This window comes from Grammomys surdaster, unplaced genomic scaffold (assembly GCF_004785775.1).
Source record: "Grammomys surdaster isolate TR1022 unplaced genomic scaffold, NIH_TR_1.0 136, whole genome shotgun sequence".
Classification (NCBI taxonomy): domain Eukaryota; kingdom Metazoa; phylum Chordata; class Mammalia; order Rodentia; family Muridae; genus Grammomys; species Grammomys surdaster.
Window position 1 is genome coordinate 10,590,154 of NW_021604594.1, and position 12,733 is coordinate 10,602,886.

At 38.1% G+C, this 12,733-nt stretch overlaps 1 protein-coding gene across 3 annotated transcripts in view; it reads left to right on the forward strand.

Annotated features, from left to right (window-relative positions):
* Positions 1–451: 451 nt before the first annotated feature.
* Atf2 (activating transcription factor 2) overlaps positions 452–12,733 on the forward strand; it is an 83,010-nt gene continuing 70,728 nt past the window's right edge. For all 3 annotated transcript variants that reach the window (XM_028762905.1, XM_028762906.1, XM_028762907.1), the window contains exons 1-2: positions 452–616; positions 12,560–12,655. The gene's annotated coding sequence lies outside the window, so the exon portion shown is untranslated. The remainder of the gene's footprint in view (positions 617–12,559; positions 12,656–12,733) is intronic.

Below are 12,733 nucleotides of genomic sequence, written 5' to 3' on the forward strand. Positions count from 1 at the left end.
ACGGAGACACCCAGAGCCCAGACTGGGTTGCTTTAGGTTCCCCCGACCTCACCTTTCTTCTCTCACACAGCCCACGCCCTCCTGCTCTTCCACTGCCACCTGCGCGCGCGCGCCCCAGATCCGGTACCGCCTCCCGTGCCCGCCTCCCAAGGCTGCCAATCACAGCTTTCTGCAGTTCCCTGGTTACCGAAACAACGGTCCTTGGGCGCCTTGGCCACGCCCCTTTGGAACTGCTTCCCGCCTTTCGTGCTCTTCGTCCAATCACTAGCGTCCGAGTGTTCTTTGGTTCCCGCCTCCCCGCCCCCGCCCTCCTGGAGACCCCCTCCTTTTTCTTCTGGACGACGGAGTCACCTGACCTGCAGTCGCTCCCTCGGTGGAAAGCAGGAAGGGGCGTGTGCGTGAAGGGGAGGGGCGCGAGAAGAAAGCGGCGGGGATGCCGGGAGTGGGGCGGGGAGAAGGCTTGTCAGTCGGATCTCGCGAGAGAGGACGGAAGCCTGTGGGAGCCTTTGGCCTTTAAAGTGCGATTCAGCCCTTTCCTCCGGGGCTAGTTTGTAAACACGGCTGGGCTCCGGGCTCGCGGGTGGCTGAAAGGACCATGAATTAGTGACCTGGAAAGGTGAGTAATGGTGAAAGGACCACAGGTTTGGAGGTTGTAGAGATACAGAGGAAGAAGGCGCTAACATGGCGACGTCGCTGCCTGTAGTCCCCACCCCCCGCCTCCCACCCTTTTGCGCCCCTGCTGTGGACCCCAACCCTCCGGACGGCTGTGGCCGCGCCGTTGCCTCTGGCCTGGCGGACCGACCGGACCGTTAGGTAACGCGCTGCGGCTCCGGCCCCTCCCTCGCGCGCTTTCCCAAGCCTGAACGAGAAGGAATAACGGCTCCTCTCAGACCCCTCCCTCCGACTTATCCTCTTGTGTGGTCACTTGAGAGGTCCCCGGGGCGCTCTTCGGATCCGCCCATCTGACGGGGAGACCCCCGCCTCTAGTCCTTGATCGGGCCGCCAGGAGGGCCCACGCTGGGCTCCCCACCGGGGACTCGGGCGATTGAGGACCGCGGGGTTTGGGATGGTGCGGTGAAGAATTGGGAAACCAGACTGAAAATCTGGCCGGGGTCTCTGGCCTCGGTGGAACGTGATGGAGCCAATGGTATGGAGAACCTGGGAGCTGGTGGTCTCGGCCTTTTCTGTCCTTTCTGCCACCCTCACACTCCCGCCACCCCCCCCCCCATTTTTCCAGGTGGGGCGGGGCTGAGGTGTGGGTGCAGGTTGATTCTGCTATTTCCCCCCATTTACTTCGACGGGTGTTCTGCAGAGCTTTTGTAGGGAAATAATCTGTGCCTTTTATTACCCCAGGGACAAGGAAGAGAGGTAGGTAGGGAGGGAGGGATGTGTGTATGTCTCCCCGTGGTGCTCTCTCATTGAACCAGACCTTGGAGGAGGTGGGAACTATTTTTATGCACATAGGTAATATAAAATTGTCTCCTCTTAATGGGGAGTCTTAGAACTGAGGAGGTTGAATAAAAGTACCACCAATATAATGGAGTAAAAGGAATTACTCATGATAGACCCTAGGCTTGTTGACTAATACCTAGATTACCTTGTGGAAGTCACAGTTTGTTGGGGATTATAAATTATGAACACGTCCACACCACATGCATGTAATGCTATATTTAAAATCTGACCAAACACTGTCTATACTGAGCTTATTTTGTTCTATTTGAAGGAATTCTTAACCTTAGGCCATTGTCAAGTACTAACCATTCCAGGAATACTACTCATTCAGCGCCAAATGGCCTGGGTCTCTTGCACCCAAATTGTAAGACTTTATAAGGGTTTATTTGAAAACAATTAACCCTAGATGACTTCCTGAAATAGAATCTTGTATTTAAATTTGCTAAACCTATTTGAAGAATCCCTGCAATAAATTTTTTTCAAAAGTATAGAAATATTTTGTGGATCATGCTAAAAACATATCCTATATAAGTCAAGAAAACTAAGTACATGGATCTTTAAGGTCATCAATAGTGATAATTAAGCTTCTAGGTCTTAAAAATCATTAATAAATAATTGGAGAGATGTTTTCATGTGTGTTTAAAAATTTAAAGCTATATTGTTTTGAAATGATACTATCCACTAAATATTTCATGACTAACATTAAGTCAAGAAATTTAGGGTTTTTTTTTAATTTTTAAGAAATCTTGAAAGCTTGAGTTTTAATTATTTATCAGTCCTCTCCTAATTAATTATATTGCTAGATCTGGTAAATAGTTTTACCTTAAATGCTGGTTCCACTCATTTTGCCTTTAGGCTCTTCCAATATGATATGTGTTTCTGTGAACTGATATTATTTTCTTTTGTTACTCTTACTGAAATGCCCTTAGAAAAGTAAATCTTTCATATTTAAAGCAAAATGTTTACTGGAACCCTCTTTGATTAGAAGTCAGTGAAAATAATTGGATAATTCAACTGACCTGTATGAAAATTAATACATATAATACTCCCTGTATTAACTTGTAGCCTATAAAACCACCTGTCATTATATAGTCAGTAGTTTAACATTTTGTATCTATTTTATATTCACATCTATTTCTTTAGACTGAAATTTTGCCTGAAATGCAGTATGTTCTATATTTGTTTTTTAAGATTTACTTATTTTTGTGTTTTGCTTGCATATATGTAAATGTATCACTTATGGGCAGTGTCCTTAGAAGACATCTTAAATCTTGAGTCCCTAAAACTAGTGTTACAGGTTATTATGAGCCACCATGTGGGTGCTGGGAACCTATCCAGCTCCTCTGCAAGAGCAACAGGTACTGTTAACTGCTGAGCCATTGCTCCAGCACTTTGTTTGCTTTTTTACCCATGCTAGGAAAGCTCTTTTTATTTTGTTGTTTCCAGACATGGTTTCTCTCTGTAGTTTGGCTGTCCTGCAACTTGCTTGTAGACCAGGCTGGCTTCTACCTCACAGAGATCCTGCCTACCTCTATCTACCCCCTGAGCACTGGGATTAAAGGTCTGCTCTTTTTTATGAGGTATACATCTTCAGAGTCTTTATATGTAATTTGTTTTTATTTTCACAGCTGTGTGTGTCTGTCTGCTTGTGTGCCTTCTCGCCTGTGTGGATGATAGCATATTTATGGAAATTAAAGGACAACATTGAAGAGTAAATGTTCTCTTTACACCACATGGGTTCTGAGGAATGAACCCTGGTCAATAGGCTCAGTAGCAAGTGCATCACCCACTGGACCATCTCATTAGCCCTAATGTAACTCTATTGTTAAAGAAATAGTGCTCACCATCACTGTTTTTGTCTGTGGGAAGAAAGTGCAGAAAACCACTTTCTTTGTTCTGTTTCTCAAAGTTAGAAAGTTAAAGTTAAGGTATCATTTCATAGAAAATGGAAGAATGCATGAGTCTTTAAGGCCATTGGTAATTGTAATTACATGTTTTATGTTACATAGATATGAAATATACAATTATAAACTTGTATGTGTCTTCTAATTTTTTTTAATTGATAAACCTAAAACTGGTATATTTTCATTTTAAGATAGAGTCTATGATGCTTACTTTCTTCTTTTTGGCATTTTGGTAACCATAAAAGGATTTAAATGTTCTTTTTATTTATTACAATGTATGTGTATAATGTGCTTTTATTGGTGTGTACATGCCACAACTTAATTTGTCGGTCTGAACAACTTTATGGAGGTAGTTCTTTCTTTACACTTTACATGGGTTATGTGTATTGAACTCAGGTTGTCAGGTTTGCATGGCAAGTGCTTTGCTGGCTGAGCCATATCACTGCTTCTAAAATAATAATTATTCTTTCTGTTTCTTCCTCCTCCTGCTCCTTTGGTTGGGGGAACAAAAGGTGGTGTGACTGTATCTTGAGGGTTTAGGTATATTTACTTGGGTCCATATCTTAACTGGTAATTGTCAATTTTTCCCTGCATTAATACCCAAGAAATTAAAAAAAAAACAAACAAACCAATACTTGAAGTATGGTAGTGAGTGATTTGTTACCATGAGACCCTTGAGAAGGTTCTTAGGGAAACAGAATAATTGTACTTGGCAAATTAGTAAATGGACTTGAGTTAATTTTAGTAATATATGTTTACATTCATCTATACCGTTTGCTTTTCTTTCTCTCTCTTTCTTTCTTCCTTTCTTTCTTTCTTTCTTTCTCTCTCTCTCTCTCTTTCTTTCTTTCTTTCTTTCTTTTTTGTTATTTTTTTGTTTTTGTATGTTTGAAACAGGTTTCTCTGTGTAGCCTTGGTTGTTTTGGAACTCATTATGTAGACCAGATGGCCTCAGACTCAAAGATCTGCTTGCTTCTGCCTCTTGAGTTCTGAGATTTAAGGCATGCACCGTTTTTGATTTTTTTTTTAAGATTTATTTATTTTATTTATGAGTACACTATAGCTGTTTATAGCACATCAGAAAAGTGCATCAGATTCCATTGCAGATAGATGGTTGTGAGCCACCATGTTGTTACTGGGAATAGAACTCGGGACTCTGGAAGAGTAGTCAGTGCTCTTAACTACTGAGCCATCTCTCCAACCCTACCGCTTTTGATTTTTAAGTATGTTCTCTAAAATGTTTTCATTTTGTATAGTGGAACTTTGCATTCTAGTTTTTTATCTTTACTCAGTTTTACCTTTTTCTAGCATTGTAGTTTTCTATTATATAAATAAGCTTTGTAATGTTTGATGATTATGTACAGTTAACCAAGTCACTTAAGCCACTTAATAAATTTCTTGATATTAAATGCCTAAATGGAAAAAAACTGATTTAAATTTTCACTATTTATTTGAGATAGGATGTCACTCTGTAATCCAGGCTGCTGGAACTCATGGCCCCAGACCTATGGCAGTCTTGTATCAGCCTCCCAAGTCCTGGGATTACAGTCATCAGCCACCCTGTTATTTAAATTTGATGACAGGATCTCCTTGTGTAACTTGCTCTGCTTTTTTTTTTCTTCTTCTTTCTGATTTTAACATTGAATTAATGAACATGTTTTTGTTTTCTTGAGACAATGTTTCACTGTGTGTGTAGTTCTGTATTTTTCTGTTGTCTAAACTTTGTAGTATTTGCTACCATTTTCTTCCTTTGAGTTGACTCTATAAGATAATAAACTCAATGGAGTTACTTATCAGAGGATATAAATATTTGTGGAGTTGCCAGGACTTTTGCTTTCTCCCAGAAAAGAGGTAGGCTCACACTGGTGTTTTAGTGTGAATGTGCTACCTTTGCCATCATTTTGTTAACTTGGTGGTTATGATTCTCAATATGATGTCATTACTTGACTGGGAGTTATTAATGGAAAAAAGTTATATTGTTTAGCAGTTTCAAAATCATAATGTAGTTGACCATACAATTTTTATAGTTATGAACAATGACCTATGTACTGGGACAAATACTTAAATTTTCTGCCATTTCCCTCTTTGTTTCTCTTAGAATAGCTTAATAATATCACTGCTTAAATTTTGTGTACTTTGCTCATTGAATTTATTAGTTTTAATTTATGGGCTACTTTCTGAATTACAGATTTCAAGGAATTACTAATTTTTTTAAAGGAATTAACACTAAATTTTCTTTCATATATTCTTCTGGCACAATGAATATAGTTTTAGGGTAGTAGTTAGTACCCAAATTGTGAGCTGTGTTATACTTAGTTATACTTTGTGCCTCACTTTCCCCTGCCTGCCAACAGAGTTTCTCTGAGTTGCCCTAGTTGTTTTGTAACTCACTCTGTAGACCAGGCTGGCCTCAAACTTGGAGATCCACCTGCCTTTGCCTCCTGAGCATTGGAATCTAAGACATGATCTACCCCTGGTATCTCAGTTTTCTTTAAGGAGAACAAACACTTAACCTTTTACTCATTTGACTAATGTGTATCAGTGCTCACAGCTTCATCAGGGACTTGTTGCTTACTCAAGGCATGTTATGGTGTTTACTCTGAAAGTTCATTCAGAAATTCTCATCTTCTATAGTCCCTCCAGGCATGCTTATAATGTGACTTGAAAACAAAAACAGTACAACCGTCATTTATTTAGTAGTTTGGTAATAAATTTGGATTTTCCCCTAAGAATTTCTAATTTGTGGTAGAACTTACTACATTAGGATTTCCATAAATGCATTTCAGAGAATATTATTTTGTTCCCTATGCACTCTTCCCCTATGTCAGACTTCCCATTTCATGTTGTAGTGTAACATATACATATTTCGAGATTATAAAAAAAGACAGTTCTAATAGTTGTTCTTTTGAAGTCTTTATCAAGAATTTAGTTAACATGGTTATACCATCAATTCTCAGTCACAATGTTAAAAGTTGTTGGTGGTTTTTTTTTTATCATTTGTCAGGTATGGGTTTTAAAATATTTATTTATTTGTATATTATGTATATGAGTGCTTTGTCTACATGTATATGTACTTGTATGCCAGAAGAGGGCATCAGATCCCAGGAGAGATGGTTGTGAGCCACCATATGGTTGCTGGGAATTGAACATGATGACCTCTGGAAGAGCAGATGGTGTTCTTAACCGCTGAACCATCTTTCCAGCTCCCTATCAGGTATGTTTTAGTGGTGAAAAATAAATATTGGTTGGATTGGGCTTTCACTTTCTTGAACTTGAATATACTTTTGAGGAGAGAAAGATGTGTGTGTGGTGTACCTGTACATCTATGAGGGTATTTTGGTTGTACATTCACAAGTGTAGAGGCCTGGCAAAATTTTGAGTGTTTGCCTGGATTAGTTTCTACCTTAATTTTTAAGTTTTTATTATTGTTATTTTTGTGAGTATATTTTTTTGTGCATGTACATGATGTATATCTTTGGGCATGCATACCTTGACACATGTGTGGATATCAGGATAGTTCTGTGGAATCAGTTCTCTCTATCTACATTTGCATGAGTTACAAGGTTCAAACTCAGATTGTCAAGCTTGTACAGCAAACACCTTTACCCACTTAGCCTGTCCTACATATTAGTTTTTGACCTGGAGTCTTTTACTAAACCTAGAGCTCATTCATTCAGTGAGGCTAGCTGGCAAATGAGCTCTAGAGAGCCACCTTATTCCTCTCCCCAAAATACTGTGGTTACAAATTCACATTTCTGTTCTTGGCCTGGCTTTTATGTGGGTGCTGGGATCAAACCCAGGTCATCATGTGTGTATGTCAGGTAACTATGCTGACAGCTATTTCTCTAGCTCCTGAATAATTCTAATTCTCTTTTCTTTTTCTTTCTTTCTTTTTTTTTAAGTGTGCTTGTATGTGTATGGTGTGTGTATGCATGTAGTACAGGTATGTAATCTCAGCAGTGGGAAAGTAGAGACAGGAAGAGCTGAAGTTTATTATTCTTGATAACTTAGCAAGTTCTAGGCCACCCTAGGTCATTTGAGATTTTACCTCCCAAAACAAAAAACAACCTTGGCTGACTTAGAACTCACTAAAGAGATTCTTTTCTTTTGTCTCCCAAGTGTGGAGGCTAAAGGGATATGCCGCCATACCTGACCCCAAAAAAGTTTATATTAAAAAAACTAAAATTTTAGTTAGGGGAAGAGAGTAAATACATTTTACTCACGTATTTTGAGCAAAAATAATATTGTAAACATTATTTTATATAAATATTCTATTACCAAATCTAAAACCAAATTATTAGTAAACCTTAATCTATTACTTTTCATATTTGTCACTGTTAGTCTGTGAATTTTGTGAAACCTGAACTTGCCTAATTAACCCAGGGATTAGTGGTCTGGGAATAATTAAAAATAAAGTTTAACTTTAAAAATACCCTAATTTGTTTTGAGTTTTTTGTTGTTTTTTTTGTTTGTTTGTTTTTTTGTTTTATTTTTTGAGATAGGATCTCACTGTGTAGATCTGGTTAGCCTAGAATTTACTATGTAAGTCAGGCTGACTTTCCCCTCCTAGAGATCTGCCTTTCTGTGCCTTCTGACTGCTGAAATTAAAGACATTGTATCCATTATTATTGTTGTTGTTATTTTAAAGAATATCGTGATACTGAGCTGATTTCACTGTTTACATACTGGTTTCTTGTGTTGCTTTATGCTTCTCATCAACTTTGAGATCGAAGCTTCAGTATAGGTTGATGACAATATGCCTGGAAACCATCTGTTGTATGTTGTGAGTAGAGAAAAAAATTAAAAACTACTGCTTTTCTCATTGAGATTGGAAATAAATTTCTCATTTTTGATGAGTTTATTGATGAACTTAACATTCCATATCCATTATATTCAAAGATAATAGCAAATTCATAAACTAAAGATCAGTTTAACCCTCACAGAAGATTTTGGCATTATATGTGTACTGTTTAGTTTCTAGCCATAAAAATAAAGTATGATTTAGTGTTAAGCATTAGGAAAATGTATTATTTAAAGTCAAGGTAAAATGCAGTATAACTTACAAACTTACATAAATTTAATACTGTTTGAGTTAATGCCCTAGTTTGTATTTTACACATTATTATTACTATTATTAATATTTTTTGGGAGGGTATGGGTTTTTCTGTTTTTTATTTTTGTTTGTTTTTAAGGTAGGGTTTCTCTGTGAAGTTCTGGCTGTCCTGGAACTTGCTCTATAGAGCAGGCTGACCTTAAACTCTGTGTTTGAGTTCCACCTGCCTCTACTTCCAGAGTGCTGGGACTAATTAGTGCATCACCATCTCTCAGCCACATTATTTTAATTCTTTTTGATATTCATCAAATTCATTGGTGGATCATTGTGAAATCATAGTATTTAAATTTTCCTAATATGGGAATCTAAAGATACTTTTAACATTGAATGGGTATAACTTGTTTTTAGACTTGTAGATTTAGATTTGTTAGGAATATTTTCCTGTTCCCAGGATAGATCTAAGATCATCTTGTACTTTGTGGTACTTATGAAGTCACAAAGAAATTGTGACACAGAAAACTCTCTGCCTATTTATGTTTCTGCTTCCCTTGAATGACATTGTAAGAGAGCACAAGTCCATCCTCCTGGTACCCTAACATTTTTGTTCACTATAAAGATTTTCCATTGCCAATTTATAAATTACCATATATTTAACATCTGAAGATAGTACAAAGTTATTTTTGTAGGTCAAGAAGTTTAGATTGCCTTATCTGGGTCCTCTGGGAGCCCTCTACTTTTAGCTAAATCATAAAAATAAAAATATATTTAATAATAAAGTTCTGTATGATACTTAAATGTGTATATAGATTATGTAGTATTTTAAAGTAATCTCTAGTTCAATCATATTGTCACAGATGACCAGATTTTATTGTATGTTTGGAGGCCTAAAGCCAAGATCAATGTGTTGACAGTGTTATGTGCAGTTTGAAGTCTCTGGGGAAGAATCCACTTGCAAGATCACTCACCTTGTTGGCTTTGCCCTCCTCCCTCTTCTGTTGCTTCCCACCTGTCCAGGGTTGCTCTTCATTTGGGGAAGGTGAAGTGCTTTCCTTGTGGCCATCTCTGCCAATGGCAGATCCAGGTCCTCTATTTCTAATCCTGCTGAATTCTCTTTCTCTGAATGGCAGTGTACTCAGTGTACTCTAGATTGACTCACCTGGATGGATGCCTGAGGACATTTTGTTTTGGGATCTGTAATCTCTATATACCTGCATAGTTCCCTTCCTTTTCTTTTAATAGGACCTATTCACAGGTTCCAGGAATTAGAGCCATAGACATTTTTTAGGGACCACTTCATCTACTACAAATTGATTCCTTAAACTTTATTATAAGTTTAAATCACTGAAGAATTTAATTTCTGGTTTTGTTTGTTTGCATCTTGATCTGAAGGCAGCAGGAATGAACTGAGATACTAGACCTACCTACCTTGAACAACTTCTTGTTGTTTTTGTTTTTCGAGGCAGGGTTTCTCTGTGTAGCCCTGGCTGTCCTGGAACTCACTCTGTAGACCAGCCTGGCCTCAGAAATCCACCTGCCTCTGCCTCTCAAGTGCTGGGATTAAAGGTGTGCACTACCACTGCCCGGCTGAACTTCTAAGACCTCACAGCCCACCCCCTAGTAACACTTCCTGCAACAAGGCCACACCTTCCAATAGTGCCACTCCCTATGAATTAAACATTTAAACACAGGAGCCTATAGGAACCATTCCTATTGAAACCACCACATCTAACTTCTCAATTTTCAAATTTCTTCATTCTCGTGGAACTCCCTCTCAGGACCATGAGTTTTCAGATAATATTCCAAAAGTGGAATGTGGAATATATAAATATATATATTCCTTCTTAAAATTACAAGACTGGGGCAAATTTGGGATAAGAGAGGAGTATGGGGGACATTTCTCTTTTTGAAATGCATGAAAATGAGGACTCAGGGAAAAAAGCAAGTTGATGACTGAGAAACTAAGTATCCTTTGGAGAGTTTTCATATACTATTCATTAATATAAAGCCTTTTAAGGTTGTGACTTTGTAAAGTTGCCCCAAACCTGTTTACATAGTATCTTCATACCTACATACCACTCAGGACTTCTCTTGGATATATAAGACTCTTGAGTTTGTGACTAAGAAAAGATTGTTTCCTCTTTAACAATGATGTCTATCCCTTGGGCTTTGTGTTCTGGTAGTATTTAACTCTCTGTAGAGTGCTTACTAAGTTGGCAGTACTGGTAGCTTTGTGTGGAGATATTGCCTCTTCCTATAGGTTATTTATGTCCAGTGTAAGAAATAAACAGAAAGTGGTTAATATTTGTGAAGGAGAGATTCCCTATATCTGTGCCTTCCAAGCTTTAATAAAAGGTATTATTTTTATGTTTCTCAAAATCTAGATGATTATGGATAAGTCAAGCTGTGAAGGACAAGTATGGCTACTTAACCTTGTTGCTTTAAGTGATAATTGCCTCGCTATGTTTCAAGATGGTAGTTCTAGTTTTTTTGTGACCAACTGCTGAAATAAGAATATAAACATCTAAGCCAGGCGGTGGTGGCGCACGCCTTTAATCCCAGCACTCGGGAGGCAGAGGCAGGCGGATTTCTGAGTTCGAGGCCAGCCTGGTCTACAGAGTGAGTTCCAGGACAGCCCGGGCTATACAGAGAAACCCTGTCTCGAAAAACCAAAAAAAAAAAAAAAAAAAGAATATAAACATCTGTATGCAGATGGGCAGACCTAAAGCCATGCTTGTAAAAATGAACATTTTTTTGAAAAACAAAATAGTTTGCAAGAATCTATCTCTGCCTGAAATACTTGAGCATTTTTCTAATACCATCACACTGAGCCAATTTATAAAACCAATCTGCAGGTGAGAGGAAGAAGGGACAATTATAAATATCAGAATGGCATTGTAAGAGCAAAGAAAAATGAATTGTACTTTGGAAGAATAGGCTTATATAGACCATCCACAAAAGTGTCCATAGGATTGCTATTCCATTTAGAGCCATAGTTTGCATTTGTGTTGCTAAATATCCCCTTTGAGTCCTTTCTTCATAAAGAACAGTTTCTCATTTAAAACTTTTTTCTTTCATCTTTGAAATAAGACAGTTTCTAGTTTCCGGTTTTTCACTTTTAAGTTATTAAACATTAAGAAGCCTTCACTGTTCCTAAAGGAAAGTGTTGTTCTTCTTTCTAGTAGTCTGTAATTGGAAAATCTCCCAGATTCTTATGTGGTTTGATAATGAGGGTTAATTCATAAGGTAATGAATGGTACAGGAACATTTATTTCCTTTTGAACACCATGCGTGGGAAATCACTATCTTTTCCTAACATAGTTGATAGCCGAACCTTCTGCCAAGTTCTTACCTATCTTACCTTATCTAGTACATATTTATAAGTTTTGTGAATTGCCTGTAAGAGTTTACTTTCAGCTGGGTAGCCTCCCTGCCATTTTTGGCCAATTGTGACTTAAGTTCTGTCCCATAGAATGTGAATAGAATTTTCCTTTGGAGTTTCTAAAAAGTCCCTAAAGAGAAGCCATTATTTATTTCTGTTTCCCTTGCTGCCTGATTCACAGCTGTGATGGCTAGAACTTTAGCATTTGTTACACACCTTTATGGAAAGGGAATTATGATAATATCAGGGCAGCAGAGGCCCCTGAGTCTCTTATGATTATGGTTCTGGGATGCTTGTGTTTATATGAAATGATTAAATTGCCGAACAATACAAGATTTCTAAGATGCATGGAGAAGCATCAAGCTGTTTCCATGTAAGAAGCACTTTTAAACTAGGGCCCATAGATTTTGCTGTGTAACAACATTAAACAACAAAAATATTAATTTTCACTCTGAACATTCTGATGCTTGGATTCAACTCTGACATTTCACATGTTATCTGTCCTTCAGGTATACGCTGCTAAAGATCTCGTTTTCTTCCTTTCACCATAGTTCTGTTGCCTTTCCTCCATCCTTAAAATTGTTTTATACCTACGGATGGTGATGTGTTGGCAATTTGGGGGCTATATGGTGAACATCTTTTTGAAGCATTTGATATTTTGGGAGAAATTTTAATTTTATATAATAAGAGAAATAAGCAAGATTTAAATATAAAATGTATATCAAACAGGATAATAAGTCTATTCTCTTCTCCTTTTCTCCTTTTCTCTAGCGATACTAGATGGCAACTTGGGAAGTATTGCTTGCTTAGCAAGAGCTTAGGGATTCCTGTTAACAGAGTAAAACTCATGGCCCACCAGCTACAAAGGTAAGATAATTTGAACTTCTCCCCCCTCCTACCTCTGTGTGTGTGTGTGTGTGTGTGTGTGTGTGTGTGTGTGTGTGT